This window comes from Aquarana catesbeiana, linkage group LG01, assembly GCF_042186555.1.
Source record: "Aquarana catesbeiana isolate 2022-GZ linkage group LG01, ASM4218655v1, whole genome shotgun sequence".
Classification (NCBI taxonomy): domain Eukaryota; kingdom Metazoa; phylum Chordata; class Amphibia; order Anura; family Ranidae; genus Aquarana; species Aquarana catesbeiana.
The window spans coordinates 130,041,054-130,062,022 of NC_133324.1; the positions used below are offsets into that span (position 1 = coordinate 130,041,054).

Genomic DNA, 20,969 nt, shown 5'->3' on the forward strand with positions numbered 1-20,969 from the left:
GGCGCCATTGGCTGCCACTGCTGTCAGTCAACCAATGAGAAGAGAAAGCGGGCAGGGCCGGGCCATGGCTCCTTGTCTGTATGGACACATGGAGCTGTGGCTCGGCTCGGGTGCACCCATAGCAAGCTGCTTGCTGTGGGGGCACTCAACAGGAGGGAGGCGTACTGAAGAGGGACCCGAGAAGAGGAGGATCAAGGCTGCTCTGTGCAAAACCATTGTACTGTTACCTTGAAAAATCTATATTTAAGATTTTTCATATCGCATAGATATGATGCGGGTTAAATGTGAGTTCTTTGACCAAGAGTGAAAGCTTTAAATATAATAAAATTTATTAGGAAGCAGTTGAAAGTCTATCTAATACACAATCATCTATCTATCACCTTACACCAAGGAAGAAAAATATTACGTTGAAATAAAATATTTACATGAAGGAATACAGAGTATATTCCTTAATACAGTAATCTATACACATATTTAGTTACAAGTAAAAGGGCATTCCTTTCCCATAATTGCCCATTCTTACCAAGGTCTCATCCTGGGGCCTGGTCTCCCCAACAGAGAGAGTTACCTCCCCTTTGCTCTGAGTATATCCCTTCATGCTGATGCCCCATAGGTTGGCCTAGCTTGGATCATGATTGGAGGGCTTACTCCATAAGTCAGCCCCTTTCATGCAAATGCTTGTGGCTGTTATGGGCAGGAGATGTAATTGAATTTCCCCTGGAAGTTGATTATGGGTTGGGCTCCCTCCAATGCATATCCCAGCATGGGACCCTTTGAAGTGAGTAGGTTCAAAACACTGGAATTGGCTCTCCATTGTTTGTATATACAAGCCTCAGCCCGCATTGTCTTCTCTTAACAAGAGCTTCAATGAAACCCTTTTGCCCGGCTTTCATAGATGCAAGCTAAATGAAATATATTCATAATTACAACATTTTACAGTTATTAATGGAGATTTCACATAAACTCATAAGGCAACAGATGGCCCCTTGTGGCCAGTTGAGAATATGAGACTCGGCCACACCTAAAATAATGGTTTATGTGTAATCTCCCTTAATATCTGGAACTTTTGGCTTTGCCTTCTGAAACAACAAAAAAAACTCTGAGGAGAAAAAAAACTTTTAAACTCTCCATCTCTACAGTCCATATTTCTATATACCTGTATCGGTAGTCATTACTTGTTCTGGATGTCATAAGTCCATAATAACAATCAGGAGAAACAGCACCAAAACAAAAAGAAAAAAAAACCCATCAGGATCCTTGTTCTTAACAGTCCAATATTAACAGTATGAAAGTTCATAAGGCGAATGTGGTCCTGTTGCCTTGCTTCTGGGGCGGCCTTCCCTGTTGATTCCAATTGGATACAGCATACAGTAATGGCCTGGAGACCAGCTTTCCTGGCTTTCTAAGATTATACTTTATTAATGTGGACAAAGGTAGAGAAAGAAAAACACAAGTACATTTAATGCTTGTCTTGTAAGTCTGAGCAGTAAGGACCTTTGATAAAAATTGCCATAGATATACTGCGACATAATAATGTGACCCCTTTCCCAGTGACATGTGTAACAATTTGAATGGTTACACCCTTCAGCCAGGTGTCTGATTTCCATCCCCCCATCTTTCTTCCTCCATTGTTATATGCCTGCAAGTACCTCTGCCCCACCTTCTCTGGAATACCACGGTGTGTGTGTGTATGACCCTTCAAGTGTCCAGGGGATCTCGTTGCCATTGCAACTCACCACTAACTCCTTTTACTGAAACTGTGTTCAGTTCAACCTTGGCTGCTGCCAAACCTTTGGGCATATAGCTCCGTCCTTGGCTACTGTGTGTAGCTACTGTATGAGTCCTGCCTTTAGCAGGCTATGGAAGAGGTCATCACTTTAAGAGTTCTCTGTGCAGTTTAGACAGTGTCGCCTACGCAGACAAAAATAACTTGATTTCAGAATACGGATAAGTGTGATGTCATCAGTTACTAGTGGCTTCAGGAACAATCAAACTAAATTACTCTTAAGTACAATTGTACTATACTCCCTGCTATTTGCCAATCACTATGAGTCTCACAAGTCCCAGTATATTTATATGATATTCACACAATGCTCTTTGAACTTAATTATGACACAAAAAAGAAAATTGACCAACAAAAAAAAAAAATTGATTAACATATGATGACTGCCCAATATTAGAACTGTAGAGAGGATTGTATGTCACATATGCAAAGAAAATAGTCACATGACCAGGTGTAACCAGGTGTTACTGTCATAGTTGGTAATAGCTACCATGACATACATTTATATAAAACAATTATCCAATGTCAAAAGAGAAGAAAAAAAACTGTTGGAACTTTGTCCCATCCCCAAAATGCTATAGGGAAGCTTTAATATTCTATATCAACATTTCTAACCATTTTAAATGTTCTCCATATAATGTTCCCCCGACTCCCCTCTTTTTTTTTTTTTATTTCACCCTAGTGAGACCAAACTCAAGAATCGCCCAAAAAAATAGAGGTAATATAGGAAAGGAAGAAAAACAGTAAACATTAAAAGAAAAAATTAACCACTTGACCACCGGGCACTTAAACCCCCTTAATAACCAGACCAATTTTCAGCTTTTGGTGCTCTCACATTTTGAATGACAATTACTCAGTCATGCAACACTGTACCTATATGAAATTTTTGTCCTTTTTTTCACACAAATAGAGCTTTCTTTTGGTGGTATTTAATTACCTCTGGGTTTTTTATTTTTTGTGCTATAAAAGAAAAAAGACCGAAAAATCTGTAAAAAAAAAAAAAAAAAAAAGCATTTTTCTTAGTTTCTGTTATAAAATTTTGCAAATTAGTAATTTTTCTTCATATATTTTGGCCAAAATTTATACCGCTACATATCTTTGTTAAAAATAACCCAAATCGGTGGATATTATTTGGTCTTTGTGAAAGTTATATAGTCCAAAAGCTATGGTGCCAATCTCTGAAAATTGATCACACCTGAAGTACTGACGGCCGATCTAATTTCTTGAGACCCTAACAAGCCAGAAAAGTACAAATACCCCCCAAATGACCCATTTTTGGAAAGAAGACATTCCAAGGTATTTAGAAAGATGCATGGTGAGTTTTTTGAAGTTGTCATTTTTTTCCCACAATTCTTTGCAAAATCAAGTTTTTTTTTTTTTTTTTTTTTACTTTTTTTTTTTTTACTTTTTTTTTTTCACAAAATTGTCATATTAGCAGGTTATTTCTCAAACACCGCATATGCATACCACAAATTACACCCCAAAACACATTCTGCTATTACTCCCGAGTATGGTGATACCACATGTGTGAGACTTTTACACAATGTGGCCACATACAGAGGCCCAACATGCACGGAGCATCTTCAGGCGTTCTGGAGCACCCAGGCCAATTCTGACATTTCTCTCCTACATGTAAAAATCATCATTTATTAGCTAGAAAATTACATAGACCCCAAAACAATATATATGTTTTTTTAGCAAAGACTCTAGAGAATACAATGGCGGTCATTGCAACTTTTTATCTTGCGCGGTATTTGTGCAGCAATTTTTTGAACGCTTTTTTTGGCGTTTTGTGCTTTTAAAAAAAACAAAACAGTAAAGTTAGCCCAATGTTTTTGCATAATATGAAAGATGAAGTTAGGCCGAGTAAATAGATACCCAACATGTCACCTTTCAAAATTGCACGTGCTTGTGGAATGGCGTCAAACTTCGCTACTCAAAAGTCCCCATAGGCGACGCTTTAACATTTTTTACTGGTTACATGTTTTGAGTTACAGAGGAGATCTAGGGCCAAAATTATTTCTCTCGCTCTACCGATCGCACCGATACCTCACGTGTGGTTTGAACACCGTTTTCATATGTGGGCGGGACTTACGTATGCGTTCGCTTCTGCATGCGAGCACACGGGGACAGGGGCGCTTTAAAATTTTTTTTTTTTTTTTTTTTTTTTATTGTTGATTTTACTTTATTTTAGTTTGATGCTTTTTTTAAAAAAAAAACACAATTTTTTGACCTCTTTTATTCCTATTACAAGGAATGTAAACATCCCTTGTAATAGGAATATGGCATGACAGGTCCTCTTTACAGTGAGATATGGGGTCAATAAGACCCCACATCTCACCTCTAGGCTGGGAAGCCTGAAATAAAAAAATAAAAAAAAAAGATCCTGGCTTCGATCGTATTAGTGAGTCGGTAGAAGCACCGGAGGGTGGCGGGAGGGGGGGACTTCCCCTCTCGCCTCCTGTAAGAACGATAAAGATGACGCCGGTTTGTTTACATGTAATCCTCTGGACCCGGCGGTCACGGATGTGTTCAGGTGCGCGCCCCAGGGGGCGCGCGAGAGGGGAACTCTGGGAAGACATCATATGACGTGATCCCAGAGTTAAGCAACCGCCCTGCTGCCGTCATTTGGCTATGGGCCGGTTGTAAAGTGGTTAAAAACAAAACAAAAAAACCTTTCGGACCCTTTTTTGTAAACAAAAAAAAATTACCTTAAAAAAAAAAAGAATAAAAATGAGAGGAAAAAAAATGAAACAAATTAAAAAAAAAAAAGATATTGAATCTGTATTTTGTGAAACCAAAAAAAAGTTGAAACTGCCTTCAAACATTGATCATTCGTCCTTGTTTGTGTATTTCTCCAAAAAAGGGCAGATAAGTATAACATATTTGTTATTTTTACTTAAAAAAAATAGACTTTAGTATCACTTTAATATCTGTACTTTTATATGCAATGTACCTTTTTTTTTTTTTTTTTTTTTTTTTTTTTAAATATAGTATTTTTTTCATGGTAAATACGCAGTTGTAGTTTTAGCTTGAAAGAGAACAAGTGTGCATACTATGTGTTTGCTTAAACTAGGACTTACTTGCCAATTCTCAGCATCATGATGAAAGCCTGTCTGCTTCTCTGGTGAGAATCTGTAAGTATTCGTACAAACTTGTTGTGGCCTAAAATTGTCTTGGGTAACAATATTGATAAGGTACATACACCTTGAGGTGCCTGTGAGTACAACCAACTTGGACACAAGTAGAGGCCCAAGAAATTAATCTTAAAGGGGTTGTAAAGTCTCCAGGTTTTTCATCTTATGGCATGCATTAAAGTGGGGTTCCACTCAAATTTTTAACTTAATCTTACCCCCTTCAGTTAATTGCATAGATGTTCAAATGCCGCACGAAAATTTTTTTTATCGCTGTAATTACCTTTATATTGTACTTTATTGTGGCACTTCCTGTCTTTCCTCCCATGGGAGTAGGCGTGTTTATTGCCTTTCCCCGGCGCCGCACTGTCTCCAGGGAGCTTAGTGTCAGGCTTCCCAAGATTCAGTGCGGGAACAATGATCATGCACGTGAACAAGCTGTGAATGAACAGCATTCACCGCATCCAGGAAATCAATGCTTGTGGGCTTCACATGCCCACAAGCAAGATGGAAACAGCCAGCATCACATTTTTTAAGTTATTCTTCAGTACAAAAACAGACAGGGGCGGAAATATTACACCCGAACTGTGAGTATTATTTTGGGGTTAGCAAAGTATCTCAATGACCTAAAAAAAAAAAAAGATTGGTCGCCGGACTCCCGCTTTAAGGTGAAAAACCTTCTGTGCTGCAGCTTCCCCCAGAACCACCACCTTTTTTTTTTACCTGAGCCAGCCACTGTCTCCATCCTCATTGGATAGATTGATAGCAGCAGGAGCCATTGGCTCCCATTGCTGTCAATCAAATCCAGTGACACGGGAGCGGAGGGCGGGGCTGAGTCCTGCTATCTGTGTCAATGGACGTAGCAGCGGGCCTCGTGAGCGTGACCACATGGGTGCCCTCAGGGAAAGCGGCTCTCTGTGGCGGCACCCAATGAAGAGGAGGAGCCTGGAGCACAGCGGGGGCACCCCAGAGGCACCCCAGAAGAAGAGCATTGGGGCTGCTCTGTGCAAAACCCTTGCACAGAGCAGGCAAGTTTAACATGTTTGTTATTAAAAAAAAAAACCTTTACAATCACTTTAAAGGCCAAGTTCACCTTTTCCATGAAAATTGTCTATGTAGTCAAGGGGCCCCAGTGGATGGTAAAGAAAAACCCATGCAGCTTTGTAAAACGTTGATTAATTTGTAATACCTGTAGGGCATTTGCCCCCGCCACCCCCCTTGCAAGTCTGGACAATATCATTCCCCACTTTCTGCTTTGGTGCTAGGATGTGAAAACCATTGGACGCTCACTCTCAGCGATTTAGGAGTGCAAGGTTTTTTTTTTTTTGTTTTTTTTTGTCTATGCTTCTGGATAGGCCCAAATGTCCTACAGGCATGATGATAAATTTAAAACACAGTTCACAGAGCTGCCAGCTTTATATATTTATTTATTTTATATCCACCGTAGCCCCTCGCCTATATGCTATTTTCTAAAAAGGTGAACTTTGCCTTTAAGAATAATTCCTTGTCCTCTACAGGTGTCCAAGTTAGTTAAATAGCAGAGAGCAATAGCACTGTGTACACCCGAATTATGGAAGTGCGATGGGATTGATTTGAAAAATAACCCAGGCACTTCAACAGTCTTGTTACCTTACTTTTATGTCCATGACAGGTTCACTTTAAGTACTGCCAGCCAATTAATTTGTGTACAGTATATATGCTTTGAGAATGCTGGGACAGACCTTTAGCCATTTATCCCAAAGAAATGGCTAGGGATAATTGGCTTGTTGACAAAGAATGTCAAAAAGTAAATAGTATTTTGTGCCCATATCTACCTGGTTTTCTGGGGGGGGAGGGGGTTGTTTTCATTTTAGACTTCCATAAGAAACATGATTGTGAACATTATGCATATGTGACACATTGCAGCTAGTCTAGTGTTCTTGTAAATCTCACATATCCTTGCTGGGTTACCTAAGCTGGCCATACACTGAGCTTTTTTTATTCCGGCTGCTGGATTCCTCCATCCACCACCACCAACTCGGGGCATGTCCCTTTATGTAAATCGCACTCCCACATTACCTCCCTTGCCCATCTGCTTCTCCTAACCTCTGGTGACACATCCCCAAACCCTGGGCCTCCATTTAACTGCTCAACGCTCCCATCACCCCACATTCTCTGCCAGCAGCCACAATCCACAGAACTTAGTTTCCATCCCCCTTCTTCCAAAAACCAGCCTCCCCCCTCTCCTGCGCCCTCTGGAATGCCCCCTGTCTGTAACAAACTCACCTCCCTCCACGACCTGTTTATCACAAATTCCCTTAACCTACTTGCCATTCTCAAAACCTGGCTTCATGAATCCGACACTGCTTCCCTCAACCAATGGTGGCCCTCTCTGCACACACTCCTCCAGGCGCAGTGGACGGAAGGGAGGTGGCGTGGGAATCCTAGCCCCACGCAGCACCTATAAGATACTTCACCCACCTCCCTCTCTGACACTTTTCTCTTTTGAGCCACATTGTATTTGTCTATTTTCTCTAGTTTCTCTTAGAATTGCTGTGCTCTACTGGTTCCCTGGACCGGTATCAACCTTCCATGATGCTTGGATACCCTACTTTCGCTCTTCGGAAATCCCCACAATCATTCTCAGTGACAACATCCCTGTTAATAAAAAACTCTAATAGGGGAATTGGCGCTGTTCACAACTAAATTAATGAATGCTTCAATATCAAAAATTGTGCATCAGAGTGGTACAACAAACTTAGTGAAAAAACTATAAAAAAATGTATATATAATAGGAAAAAAGTGTATATAAAAACACTATGTATACAAAACACCACACAATATATAAAGTAAAACGTGAACAATTATGGGTGTAGCTGAAACATCAGTAATCGTATGAAAAATTTGTACACCTGAAAGTAATAAAAAATAAATATGTATAAAAAAAGAAAAGCTAACTGATGTTGGTTAAAACTATCCTAAAAGTGCTGCATAAAATATACTAAAAAATACACAAATAAAATCAATCCATGTAGTGAGATTTTGTGTGATAATATTCCGTGCAACCAGATATCCCAAAAAAATTTTCGATATAAATGTCCAATGGAAATAGTTCTATATGTGTGAAAAAACTCTGTGAACAAGTTGTCTGTGCTTTCAAACGATCCTGTACGGGTTTACTGTGGCTGTTATTTAGTCTTCTTCAGTGGTACCCCCACTTGTGCCCCCACTCACCGGAAAGCCCAACCCCTGCAGGGGTAATGGGCATGTGAATGTAGATCCAGTGGCAGGAATCCTAAACGATCGATGTCCCTGTCATGAACCGGTGTGACCAGATTGTGTGGACTGCAAAGAGGTAACCAAAACGCATGTAAAGTGAAATAAGAATGTTTATTAAAGATAAGTGATATAAATAAACAAACACCCCAAATATAAATAGTGCTCAACCAACCGACAGAAACCCACAAACAACAGATAATATATACAGCAAGGGGCAATACCGGAATCACAGATGTCAGCCAGGCCAGGGTCATACACAGCAGGTCAGCAGGAACAAGGGATATACCAGAAACATAAACGTAGCCAAGCCAAGGTCATACACAGGAGATCAGCAACTGAACAAGGGCAGGTTGGGAAAGGGAGATAAAGGATGGGATAGGATACAGGCTCAGGAACAGGTTCAGGGTCCGATACAGGTTTACAGGATAGCAGGATAACAGGTCAGGGCGCAAGGAAGAAAGATACCAAGGCAAGCCTATGAGGGCTTGCCGGGTATTTATAAGGCTGTGGTAATTGACCTCATGTCACAGCTGATCGCAGAGTGTGCTGTTTGCTCCACACTGCCGGAGTGCACCCGCTGGTGGACACCGGTACTACGGCCCAAGGATGCAACAGTGCCACCAGCAGGAGAGACCTCTTACTGCAGGTCCCAGGTGTTGGAAGACACCCGCTGGTGGACACTGGTACTGCGATCCAAGAGGCCGATAGCGCCACCAACGGGTAAACCCTCTCATGACAGTCCCCCTCACCGACTCCACGATCTCCTTCCTAATTATGTCACCGCTGTTCCTTTAACGATATCCACCGGAGAGTATCCATATATATTGAGAAGAGCGGAGCCACATAGTGTAAATCCAAAAAGTTTATTAAGCCAAACAGCTTACATGATAAAACAAATCAAATAAAAAGAATAAAATGTGTCAGACTGGGAGCTGACAATGCTCCGCCGGCTGGCTGTAAGCCAATGGCCGTAACAGTAGCCTGGCAGTGGCATGCGTTCCACGGCCCGACTGCCAAAAACCGGAAGTCAATACACGATCAGAAGCTAGAGCGACGTATGCGTACCACATGACCACGCCTTACGCGTTTCGTCATCAAGACGTTATGGAAGCTGCTTTTGATTACACACTTTTACACCTTGCACTGCCTTATTAAACCTGCCCAGTAGTGTTTATCTGAGGTCTTGTTTATAGCAGCTCTGTCTTATTACAAAAAAAGTACAAACATTTCTCCAGTCCCTTGCACACTGGGCGTCAACGCCACTTTTAAGAGCTTTTGATTTTTATTTTCTGCATCTAAACACCCCTCTGTTAGCCTGTGTGTCCCTGCACACATAGGTGTTTAGTGGCAGAAAAAGAAAAAACATTGCTTGCGTGTTCAGGAGAGGTGCGTTGCAGCAGAAAGCAGATAAACTTGTGTAAATGTGTCTAAACGCACCTAAGCTCTAGTACTTATTTAGCACTTGAGTGTTCATTTCAGTGGCAAGAATTTAATATGTAAACCCAACATTTCATATTCCCGGTGTGTATATTGTACCATATACTTATATAAAAATACAATATACCATATAAAAAAAAATACCCCATTCTCTTTGTATTGCTTCCTTTGTGTGAAATCCTTGGTGTTCCTGCCAGTCCCTCTGCTCGCAGGAGAGCACGACGTGATCAGTTTTCTAGCTCTGCTGAGATCTTTGCCTGCTCTCCAATGATCAGACCTGTGCAACTTGTCCCCCCCCCCCCCCCCCCCCCGCACAGCCATCCACTGGGAAAACCAGCTTGCTGCCATTTCTCCTCACCAGCTTTTATGCAACTGAGGGAATGTGATAATTTATAAAAAAATCTAATGGGTTTTACTTCCTCTTTATTTCCCTGCAAAGGTAAAGCATAACTGGCTAATATGCACCGCATAGTAGCCCATTATGTGTCACTTACCTGAAAACGAAGCCTGCGATGTCACTGCTGTCCCCACTAGCAGTGAGCGTCCATCTTCACCCCTCTTCCTTCCGGGGCCACGAAATCTGGCTCTGTGACTGGCCGGAGTGCCCTGACGTCGCTTGAGTGTGGGAGCCGCCAGTCACGGCTAAAGTGCGCATGCGCCATACACATCGGCGCGTAAATATCTCCTAAACCGTGGAGGTTTAGGAGATATTTCCAGCACCTACAGGTAAGCCTTAATATAGGCTTACCTGTAGGTAAAAGTGGTTGTACAGGGTGTATAACTAAAAGGCAAAACTTTTTTTATTTTTGGTTTTGAAATTAATGCAGAGTGAACCCTTGTCACTTTTTATTGCGGTCTGTGCACCCTGTTAAGGAGATTCCCCCTCTATATTTCTCCTGTTTACCATTATCATTGAAAATTAAGGTAAAGGAAAATCCCACTTTGGGTTGTGCCCTGAAAAGTAATAGAGGGGAAATCTTCCAATGGGGACACTAGTTCTGGTGACCTGGAGGTCCCCAAGGTATTCTCTTAATTTGCAGGGCTTTCCTCTCACTTCCTGTCTGGCTATGAGACAGGAAGTGAAGGGAAATCTCTGCAAAGGGACACAAACAGCAAAAGAAAATCTGACAGGGATAGTAACCCTCCCTTACTGTATTCAAAATGGGAAAAAAATGTTTGCCTATAGCTCTACTTTAAAGTGATTTTTTTAAAATAAAAAAATATTTTATTTTACAATACACGTCATATTTACCTGCTCTGTGCAGTAGTTTTGCACAGAGCAGCCCCAATCCTCCTCTTCTCGGGTCCCCCGCTGGTGCCCCCCCCCCCCAAAGACAGCCTTTGCTGTTCACTCCTGAGCCGGCTCTCTGCATCCATAAGACGCAGAGAGCACGGCTCAGCCCCGCTCCCGCCTCACTGGCTGTGATTGACAGTGGTTCCTGCTGCTGCATCTTAGCCAATCAGGAGGTAGAGACCCGGTAGACCTGGTATAAAAAACTAGGGCAGCAACTAACAATTTTTTTCATAATCGATTAGTTGGCCGATTGTTTCGATTAATCGGATAAGAACCTTAAAAAAATAAATAAATAAATAAAAAGTATGATGTATAATTTAGTTAATATGTAAAGTTAAAAAAAGGGCAATTTTTTCTTAAATATCTCTATATGCAGTGGTAAATATAAATAACCAACTATATAGTTACTGTGCAAAATCTCTAATCCACTTTGAGAAGAACAGACAGAAGAGATATACTGTATATACTATTAGAGGTTGAATCTGGTAATTATCACCAGACTCAGAGATCAAATTTTTTATTTAAAGAAAAAAAAAAATTAAGACTGTTTTGCCAATTTTCAGACAGAACTAATTATATTATATGCTGGTTTTCGTTCAGAAATGTACATTAATTTTAAAACTGAATGTTAAAAACAAGTGAAATTTTCAAATTACATTTGGCAAATGTACAAAGATTTTTCGTATGAATATTCTGGTCTGAAAATCGATACATGTATATCCAGCATAAGGCTCTGTTCACACCTATGTAGTTTGCTTTTGATCCATTTCTGCAGTGCTTTTTGCTGTGTGTTTACATTTTTTGCTCACGTGATTTTGCTGCGATTTGCGTTTTGCATTTTTTTATGCTTTTTTTTGGCCAATTTGTTGTTGGGCAGATTAAAAAATGCAAATTCAATTGAACCAAAAAAAGCACCGCTTTGCATTGAAAAAAGTCATAAGACGTTTAGTAGAAGCAGCGTGCTTTTTTTTTTTTGCATCACCTGTCGTAGCGAGGTTAAAAAAACTAAAATTGTCCTTTTGTAGTACAAAAAGAGCAGATAATCGCTACTATAAGGGGTTCATTTACACTGTGAAACAGTGAAAGTAATAATAAATAATGCAGCTGCAATGTGTAATATATAGTGCTCCTATAGCAAGGTAAAAAACTTCTGACTTACTTCCTGCCCAGGACTAAATGTCCCATGAGGCACTGCTCCTCACACATTCACATGTTCTGAGGCACTTACTGACATGGATGGTGTACTGAGCTGTATGTGTGCTGCACTGTATTTCCTGATATGTTAACAAATAATGCATTCTGTATGCAGGCCAACTAATCGGCTGGCCGATTAATAGAATAAAATAGTTAACAACTATTAGTCGACAACTAATCGATTAGTTGTTTCGACCCTACAAAAAAACCTTCATCCTGTACAACCCCTTTAAGTAAAAGGCTTTATGCACAGTGAGCGTTTGCCCAGCTCTTCTGAATGCCTTTTCTTTAGGCAGGAGAAAAGCAGCATTAAAAACGTGCCTAAAGCTGTTTTTTGCATAACCGATTAGTTGGCAGATGATTGTTTCGATTAATCGGTTAATAACCTTAAAAAAAAAATTGTGGTGTATAATTTAGTTAATCTGTAAAGTTTTTAAAAAAAGCAGTTTATTCTTAAATATCTATATACAGTGAGTGGTAAATATAAATAACCAATTATATGGTTAGGGAGCAAAATATCGAATCCACTCTGAGAATAACAGACAGAAGATATATACTGTATATACTGTTAGAGTAGATATATATTGTATATACTATTAGAAGAGATATACTGTATACACTATTAGAGATCTATATTGTATATATTATTAGACCAGATATATTGTATATATTACAGGGGGTCCCCGGGTTACAAACAAGATAGGGACTTTAGGTTTGTTCTTAAGTTGAATCTGTTTGTAAGTCGGAACAGGTACATTTTTTAAGTGTAGCTCCAGCCAAAAAATCTATTTTTAAGTTTTGTAGATAGCATAGGGAAGGGTTATCACCCCTGTAACATTTGTTTTGCTGTCTGTGCCCCTGTTCAGAAGATTTCACCGCACTTTCTGTCCCAATGACAATTGGATTTTGAAAATTTGGGGTTATTAGGGAAATAAGGATTGGTGATAAAGCATCAGTGGAGACACCTTTTTCCCATTTTAACTCTTACAGGAGTGAATTTCCCTTCCTAGGGGTAGATTTCCTCTCACTTCCTGTTGTCTCCTTCCGTTTGTAAGTAGGAGTCGTTTGTAAGTCGGATGTTTGTAAGTAGGGGACCCCCTGTATTAGAGATATACTGTATGTACTATTAGAGAAGAGATATACTGTACACTTGCTGATGCCGACCGACTCCTGTACATATATGTCGGCACTTTGAAGATGGTTATCTCGGTAACGGTAGCAGCTGCTGCCACAACTGAGGTATCCATCTCTTCAGGAGCCAGTCGTGTTTACGATAATGGTGGTCTCTGCAGTGGATTCGCCACGAGATCACCGTTATCGGCGGTGGGAACCCCCCCTCCCGCGCCCTCCACCGCTTACCGGATCCGTCGGCAGCGGCGGAGGCGATCGGGTCCTATCCGTGACTGGGTATTTTTGACCCCAGATCTTATATTTAAGAGGTCCTGTCATGCTTTTCTCTATTACAAGGGATGTTTACATTCCTTGTAATAGGAATAAAAGTAACCCAATTTTTTTTTTTTAAACTGAAAAAATAAATAAAATCAAGTAAAATAAGAAAAAAAAAAAATAACGCCCGCATATGAAAACGGTGGTCAAACCACACATGTGAGGTATCACCGCGGTCGGAAGAGCGAGAGCAATAATTCTAGCCCTAGACCTCCTCTGTAACTCAAAACATGCAACCTGTAGAAGTTTTTTAAACGTCGCCTATGGAGATTTTTAAGGGTAAAAGTTTGACGCCATTCCACGAGCGGGCACAATTTTGAAGCGTGACATGTTGGGTATCAATTTACTTGGTGTAACATTATCTTTCACAATATAAAAAAAATTGGGGTAACTTTACTGTTGTCTTTGAATTTTTACCAAAAAAAGTGCGCTTGTAAGACAGCTGCGCAAATACAGTGTGAAAAAAAGTTTTGCAATGACCGCCATTTTATTCTCTAGGGTGTTAGAAAAAAAACAATATATAATGTTTGGGGGTTCTAAGTAATTTTCTAGCAAAAAAAAAAACTGTTTTAAACTTGTAAACACCAAAATCTCAAAACGAGGCTAGTCTTTAAGTGGTTAAAGGGTGAATCTGGTAAATATCATCATCAGACTCAGAGATCAATTTTTTTTTATTTAAAAAAACAAACAAAATGTCATTTTATCTTTAATCGTTAGTGGGGTCAAATTGATGTTCATTTTCAACCACAGTGACGGGAAAATTTGAAAAAAAAAAAAAACATCTTGGCGAAAGGAATTTTCAGACAGTGTATGTGGTTTTTATTCAGAAATTACATTCATTTTAAAAAACAGAACGTTAAAAACAAGTGAAAATTTCAAACAACATTCTTTCATTCAGCGAATGTACAAAGATTTTTCATCTGAATATTCTAGTCTGAAAATTGATCCGTGTGGCCAGCATAAAGCTCGGTACACGCCTATGCAGTTTGCTTTTGATCTGTTTCTGCAGTGCTTTTTGCTGTGCGTTTTGATTTTTGCGCACGTAATTTTGCTGCGATTTGCATTTTATTTTGGCCAATTTGTTGTTGGGTAAATTAAAAAACACAAATTGCTGCAAAAATCATTACATGCATTTCTGCAGCTTCTCTATTGAAGTATATTGAACCAAAAAAGCACAGTTTTGCATTAAAAAAGTCCCTGACCCTTTCCAAATACGCAACGGCTGAAAAAAGCATAGATGTGAACGTGTCCCATAGGAAACCATGTAAATGAACTGTAGTGCGTTTCTGCAAAAAGCACCAAAAAACACATGGGTGTGAACCAGGTCTAAGGATGTTTAGTAACATAATGGGGTTAAAAAAACTAAAATTAGCCCTTTATAGTACTGAAAAAGCAAATAATCTCTACTGTAAGGGGTTCATTTTTTTACTGTAGAAATGTAAAAGTAATATATACAGTAGCGATTATTTGCTCTTTTTGCACTATAAAGGGCTCATTTTAGTTTTTTTAACCCAATTATGTTACTGGCCGATTATGAAAATAGTAATTGATTAATTTCATAATTGATTAGTTGTTGATTAATCGATTAGTTGTTTCAGCCCTAGTTTACATTTCATTGGCCAGAATGTTTAAGTACCATATATACTAGAGTATAGGCCAACCTGAATATAAGCTGAGGCACCTAATTTTACCACAATAAAATGTGGTATTGATATGAGGGTGGGAAATGCAGCAGCTACTGGGCAGCTACTGGGTAAACAATGCCCATCTGCAGCCGTACCTTTGATAACGAACAGCGGGTGTGTCTCTGATACAGTTTCCCAGCATTAGTCTATCATGGACGAGGAGGAGTTGAGGCTTTGTTACAATGGACGGCCACCGAACAGACTGCATGACACAGCGGGAGACACCGTTGTTTTAGTTATCAAGGGGACAGCTGCAGATGGGCACAGTGCGGCAGCAGATGGGCACAATGAGGCCACACCCTCACTCGAGTATAAGCCGGGGGGGGGAGGGATTTCAACCTAAAAAATGTGCTGAAAAACTTGGCTTATACTCGAGTATATACGGTATACGTAAACCCTCACCCTGTAAAACAACACAGTCAGTTTAAAATAGAATTAAAAGGCAAAACACTTGTGTTTACATATACAGAAAAAACACATTAGGGTTTACTTCCTCTTTAACTCTCCATCAGGCGCTGACTGATTTTTGCACTCTTGAAAAATACCTCCAGTTATGTTGGATTCTTGGTCACTTGTAGTGCTCTGTGGTTCCATCCACTGACCCCTATGGGGGGCACACAGGTGATGTCGGGACTGGCAGATGGAACCAAAAAGCATGGCATGAGATGCTGAAGAATCCTCGAGTGGTTGTAGATCGTTTGGCACCCACCAGAGAAGTAGCGTTTAAGCATCCATTTTTTAAAAAAATGTTTATGCAGAATCCTTTTTTAAAATTCTGGAATAATTTTCTCTTTGATGGGCACAGCTGCAGCTGCAATTCAGATCTAGCAGGATGCTGTATTATGGGGCTTTATTCTCCAAAGGCATCCTAAAAATGTTTGATGGCCAATACACAAAATCTATCGTCTGTGTAAAAGGACACTGGTGAAATATTAAAAATTTTCACTTTATTACATATGCCTTCATTGTAATTTTTTTTGCACTCAGTGGACATTTCTTTGTGTCTTTTTTTTTTTTTTTTTTTTCTTCTTTGAATAAGACACCATTGGGAACTGAAATTGGGTTTTTATAAAGTTACTTACTTTAATTTTTCACTAGTGTGTCCTTACATGAAGGCTATGGTCTATTATGAGGCCTGTAAGGAGAATGTACTGATCCATTCAAGATATAGAAGGTGTTCAGTGTTATTTCTGGCCTTCATTGTGTTTTACATTGCTCTCACACACTTTTTCCACAGTGCCGAGCAGGCCACAAATCGGTTTTTACACTTTGCCTGCCCTTGTAATGGTCACTGCAGATTTGAACACATCAGATTTTTCTTTCTGACCAGTGAAAACATGTTTGATCACTTTAATGCGTTATTAAACCCCAAACCAAAAACTTGGTATACTGCAGCGTGCCAATAATTAGATGTTGCGGCTGCATTCATTTTTTTTTTTCCCTCTGTTTTTACTAAGTAACACATCTGATGCATTACACAGACACCACTCTGAAAGAAGAAGCACAGGGGGGTAGGTTTGGACAGCAAAATTGTCAGTCTTGGGCGAGGGAAGTGTTAGATTCACTAGCAGATTTAGATACACTAACAAATTGAAGTAAAACTCCAGCTAATACATTCTAATCAGTTACAGGAAACCTTTTTTTTTTTTTAATCCTTTTTGGTTAAAGGTTTTTCATAAATTAATATCTTGTCATTTTAAGCACCTCTGCCAGTGTTAAATGGTCTGTCTCATGCCTGTAACTGCAAGAGAGCTTTTCGGCTGAATCACCAGATGAAAATAGAAGAAAGTCTGAAAATTGTAACTAATGCAGCCATCTTATCTAAGAATTGGGAAGATGCGATAGAAAAAAAGTTTTCTTTTGGGTTTAATACTGCTTTTAACATTTTTCACCGTACAGAAGAACACACTTGGAACTACTTTTTTTTCCTGTTTCTTAGTGCTCATTATTATACTTTTTTTTTTTTTTTTTTTAAGCCTGACACTGGTGTGTGTTATATTATGTACATCTGTGTAATCTCCATTTTGTGCACAGTTTCTAAAAAGTTTGTACCTCCCTTTTTTTTTTTTGGTGCTCTCTAAATGTGTATTTGTACAGTATTTCGCAAACACTCCTTATCTTATTTAATGTGTTTTATAGCTAAAATATGCCTTCGTACTTTCTAAATGGTTTCAGAGGTAATTTTAGAAGATGTAAACAAAGAGGAAAAGTTCGGGACTTTAGATGAAGCATATGACAGACCATAAAATGTATAGGCGTATTTATTGTCAAGGAGTATATCTAGCACATAATATATACTAGCAAAATTCATATATGTGCAAAACACAAATACATGATAGATAGAGAGAGAGATAGAGAGATAGAGAGAGAGAGAGATATAGATAGATATATCTATAGATAATCTATATCTATAGATATATATATCTATCTATATCTCTCTATCTCTCTCTCTCTCTCTCTCTCTCTCTCTCTCTCTCTCTCTCTCATATTTATATATATATATATATATATATATATATATATATATATATATATATATATATATACACACGCACATATAATGTGTTAGTGTGAAAGCACATGCTGGTGGGCGGTGTACAGGGCTCCTTATGATGAATAAGAAATAATAATGATTAAAACTGTAGGAATATTAAAAGAATATGGTAGATTGAAGTCATGGCTGCATCCTAAATAGGCCCGTGTTTCTTGGTATAAACCACTCTTCAGGGGCAAATGTGTCAGCATGTCTAAAAACGACCAATAAATCTAATAAGAAGCCTCAGAGATAATGTAAATTTGTATAACAAGGAAGGGAAGTATCCAATCCTACAAAATGGAGAAGCAAGACAAAGTGGAAACCTCCATAGGTACTGAGTGATAGCGCATAACCCTAAAGTCTGGAAAAAATGTATAAATAGTGAGAATCTCACATATGAAATAATATTAATAAAAGTGGAGGTGAGCACCTTGCACCATAGGAGATTGTGGAGGTATATATAAGGTGTAAGGATGTGAAAGTAAGTCAGATAATGTGGAGGGAGAACAGGCTAGATAGTGAACAGAATTACAAGAGTGCGCAGGGTAATACAAAAGTCCCCATGCTCGATACCCATAAGGGCAGAGATGTGATAAGAAAAGTATGCTGGATAAGTACACAAACCACCATAGCATAGCCAGCAAAGATTATCTTATGTTAATGTGTAGATGAATGTTGATGGTATCCATGTGATATGCAACATGCACGTATGTGCAGATAAGCTGTGGAGCTATGATGTGCTCTGCACGCCCCCCCCTCTCTCCTCCCCACATTTCCATTGAAGATGGGACCTGGGCAGTCGGGCGGGTCGATCACTGCACATCGGCATCATGCCTTGACGCTCATGTGTGACGACATCCTCTGGCGCCATCATGTGGGCATCTAGTCCATCTTGGCTGACTCATGGGGAGGTAATTTGGCGCCACTTGTGGGCAGCTTCCGCTGCCCACTTTTGACTGCCCTTCCTCTTTTGTCACGCCAACGTGACGCTGGTTGGGCCCTGCATGCATTGGGCATGTGCACACATAAGTACCCCTCACTGTCACAGTCTCTTATCTGCACATTCGTGCATGCTGCGTATCACGTCATGGATACTATCAACACTCTTGTATTTCTGTTCACTATCTTGCCTGCTCTCCCTCCACATTATCTGAATTACTTTCACATCTTTACACCTTATATATACCTCCACAATCTCTTATGGTGCAAGGTGCTCACCTCTACTTGTATTAGTTTTATTTCATATGTGAGATTCTCACTATTTATACATTTTTTTCCAGACTTTGGGGTTATGCGCAATTACTCAGTACCTATGGAGGTTTCCACTATGTGGGATATTTTGTGCACGTGTGCCTTGCCTGCGGGTTTCTTACCTCAGCTCCTGAGACAGGCTACCCCATGGGTCCATGGTTGGACCATACCGTATGTCTTGCTTATTAGCTCCTTGTAAGTTTCGTGGATTTGATACTTCCTTTTCCTTGTTATTATACGTATATACATTATCTCTGAGGTTTCTTATTAGATTTATTGGTCGTTTTTCGAAATGCTGACGCAGTCGCCCCTGAAGAGTGGTTTATAACATGAAACCCGTCGGGCCTATTTAGGATGCAGTCATGACTTCAATCTACCATGTTCTTTTTATTTTCCTAGTTTTAATTATTATTTCTTACTCATCATATGGAGCCCTGTATACCACTCACTGGCATGTGCTTTGACACCAACACGTTTATATGTGTGTGTGTGTATATATATATATATATATATATATATATATATTTTTAATGTATTTGTGTTTTGTACATATATGAATTTTGCATGTATCTATTATGTGCTAGGTATACTCCTTGACAATAAATACGCCTATACATTTTATGGTCTGTCATATGCTTCATCTAAAGTCCTGAACTTTTCCTCTTTGTAACCAATATAGGGATGGAGACATGTCTTTTGTGCCTCATTTAAATTCCCACTCATTTTTTCTTTTTAGAGGCTGTAAGGTCACTTTCACACTGAGGCGCAGTTTTAGCTTTGCTTTTCGGTCGCTAGCGGGGCACTTTTAACCCCCTCTAGCGGCGGAAAAAGGGCTAAAAGCGCCTGCAAAGCACCACTGCCGAATCGCTTTGCAGGCGCTTCGGCAGCGCTGGCCATTGGTTTCAATGGCAGGGACGGTTTAGGAGCTCCCGCACGGCCCCAAAGATGCTGCTCTGTGTGTCCATTCACACGGAGCATGGCTCACCTGTGCTATTCCCTTTATTGGTCCACTCTATTCTCTCGTGCACATCGCTGGATCATATTGGGGGGGGGGGGGGGGGGCGCTGCTGCACAAGGTTTTTTTACCTTCATGCAAAAAAACATTGAGCCTTTACAATCACTTCAAATATTTATTTCAACCTTTTTTTTTTTATCCATTGTTGCATCTCATTGCTGCTGATCAGCTGCAACATTTTTCAGCTACTTTGTCTACATGCACTCCAGTGATGGCTGCTTGGCATCTCTCAGGGTGGCCTTCATGATGGTGACAACAATGGACCATACCTTTTGTAATGTGTGTTTGTAAATATGAGTTGTAGTCTCCACCTGGGTAGCATGTGATAGTGTGAAAACGCAGAAGTACAGTTGGGAGATGGAAAGAGCATTGTCAACTTTTGACAGGCATTGCCTGAATGAGAGCCTTCTTGGCAGGATGGCCTGATATTATTTTAATGATATTTTATTAGGTTTTGAAATTCTGTTTAAAGCTTATACGAGATTTTTAGTGATTTGAGTTTACATACGTATGCTTCACCCTTAACAGTACAAGTACCACATATCAAACTGCCATCTCCAATTCCAAACTATTGTTAGCTGTGTTTGGCTCCATTGAGTACTTACAAATATTAATTAGTGCATACTCACAGTTAAGGTGTAACTAAACTAAGGGAAAATATTTTTTTCGGTTTGGATAGGTTTGAGAGGGATTAGAACACCTGACAGTTTTTATCTGGGTCCCCGTTAGGGAGATTCATTCTTTCTATTTGTCCTGTTTACCGTTATTGATTGTGCAAGTAAGAAAAAAAAATCACAAAATTCGGATTGACATCAGTACCCTATTAGGGGCAGAGTCTTCCATTGGGGACACTAATTCTGGGGACACATTGGGATTCCCTTACTTGGTAGGTATTTCCTCACAGTTCCTGTTTTGGCTGTGGAATAGGAAGTGAAG

At 39.7% G+C, this 20,969-nt stretch overlaps 1 protein-coding gene across 2 annotated transcripts in view; it reads left to right on the plus strand.

Moving 5' to 3' along the window:
• The window catches only part of AP3B1 (adaptor related protein complex 3 subunit beta 1), a 524,279-nt gene that overhangs the window by 210,094 nt on the left and 293,216 nt on the right, over window positions 1–20,969 (plus strand). The gene's annotated exons all lie outside the window — the stretch shown is intronic.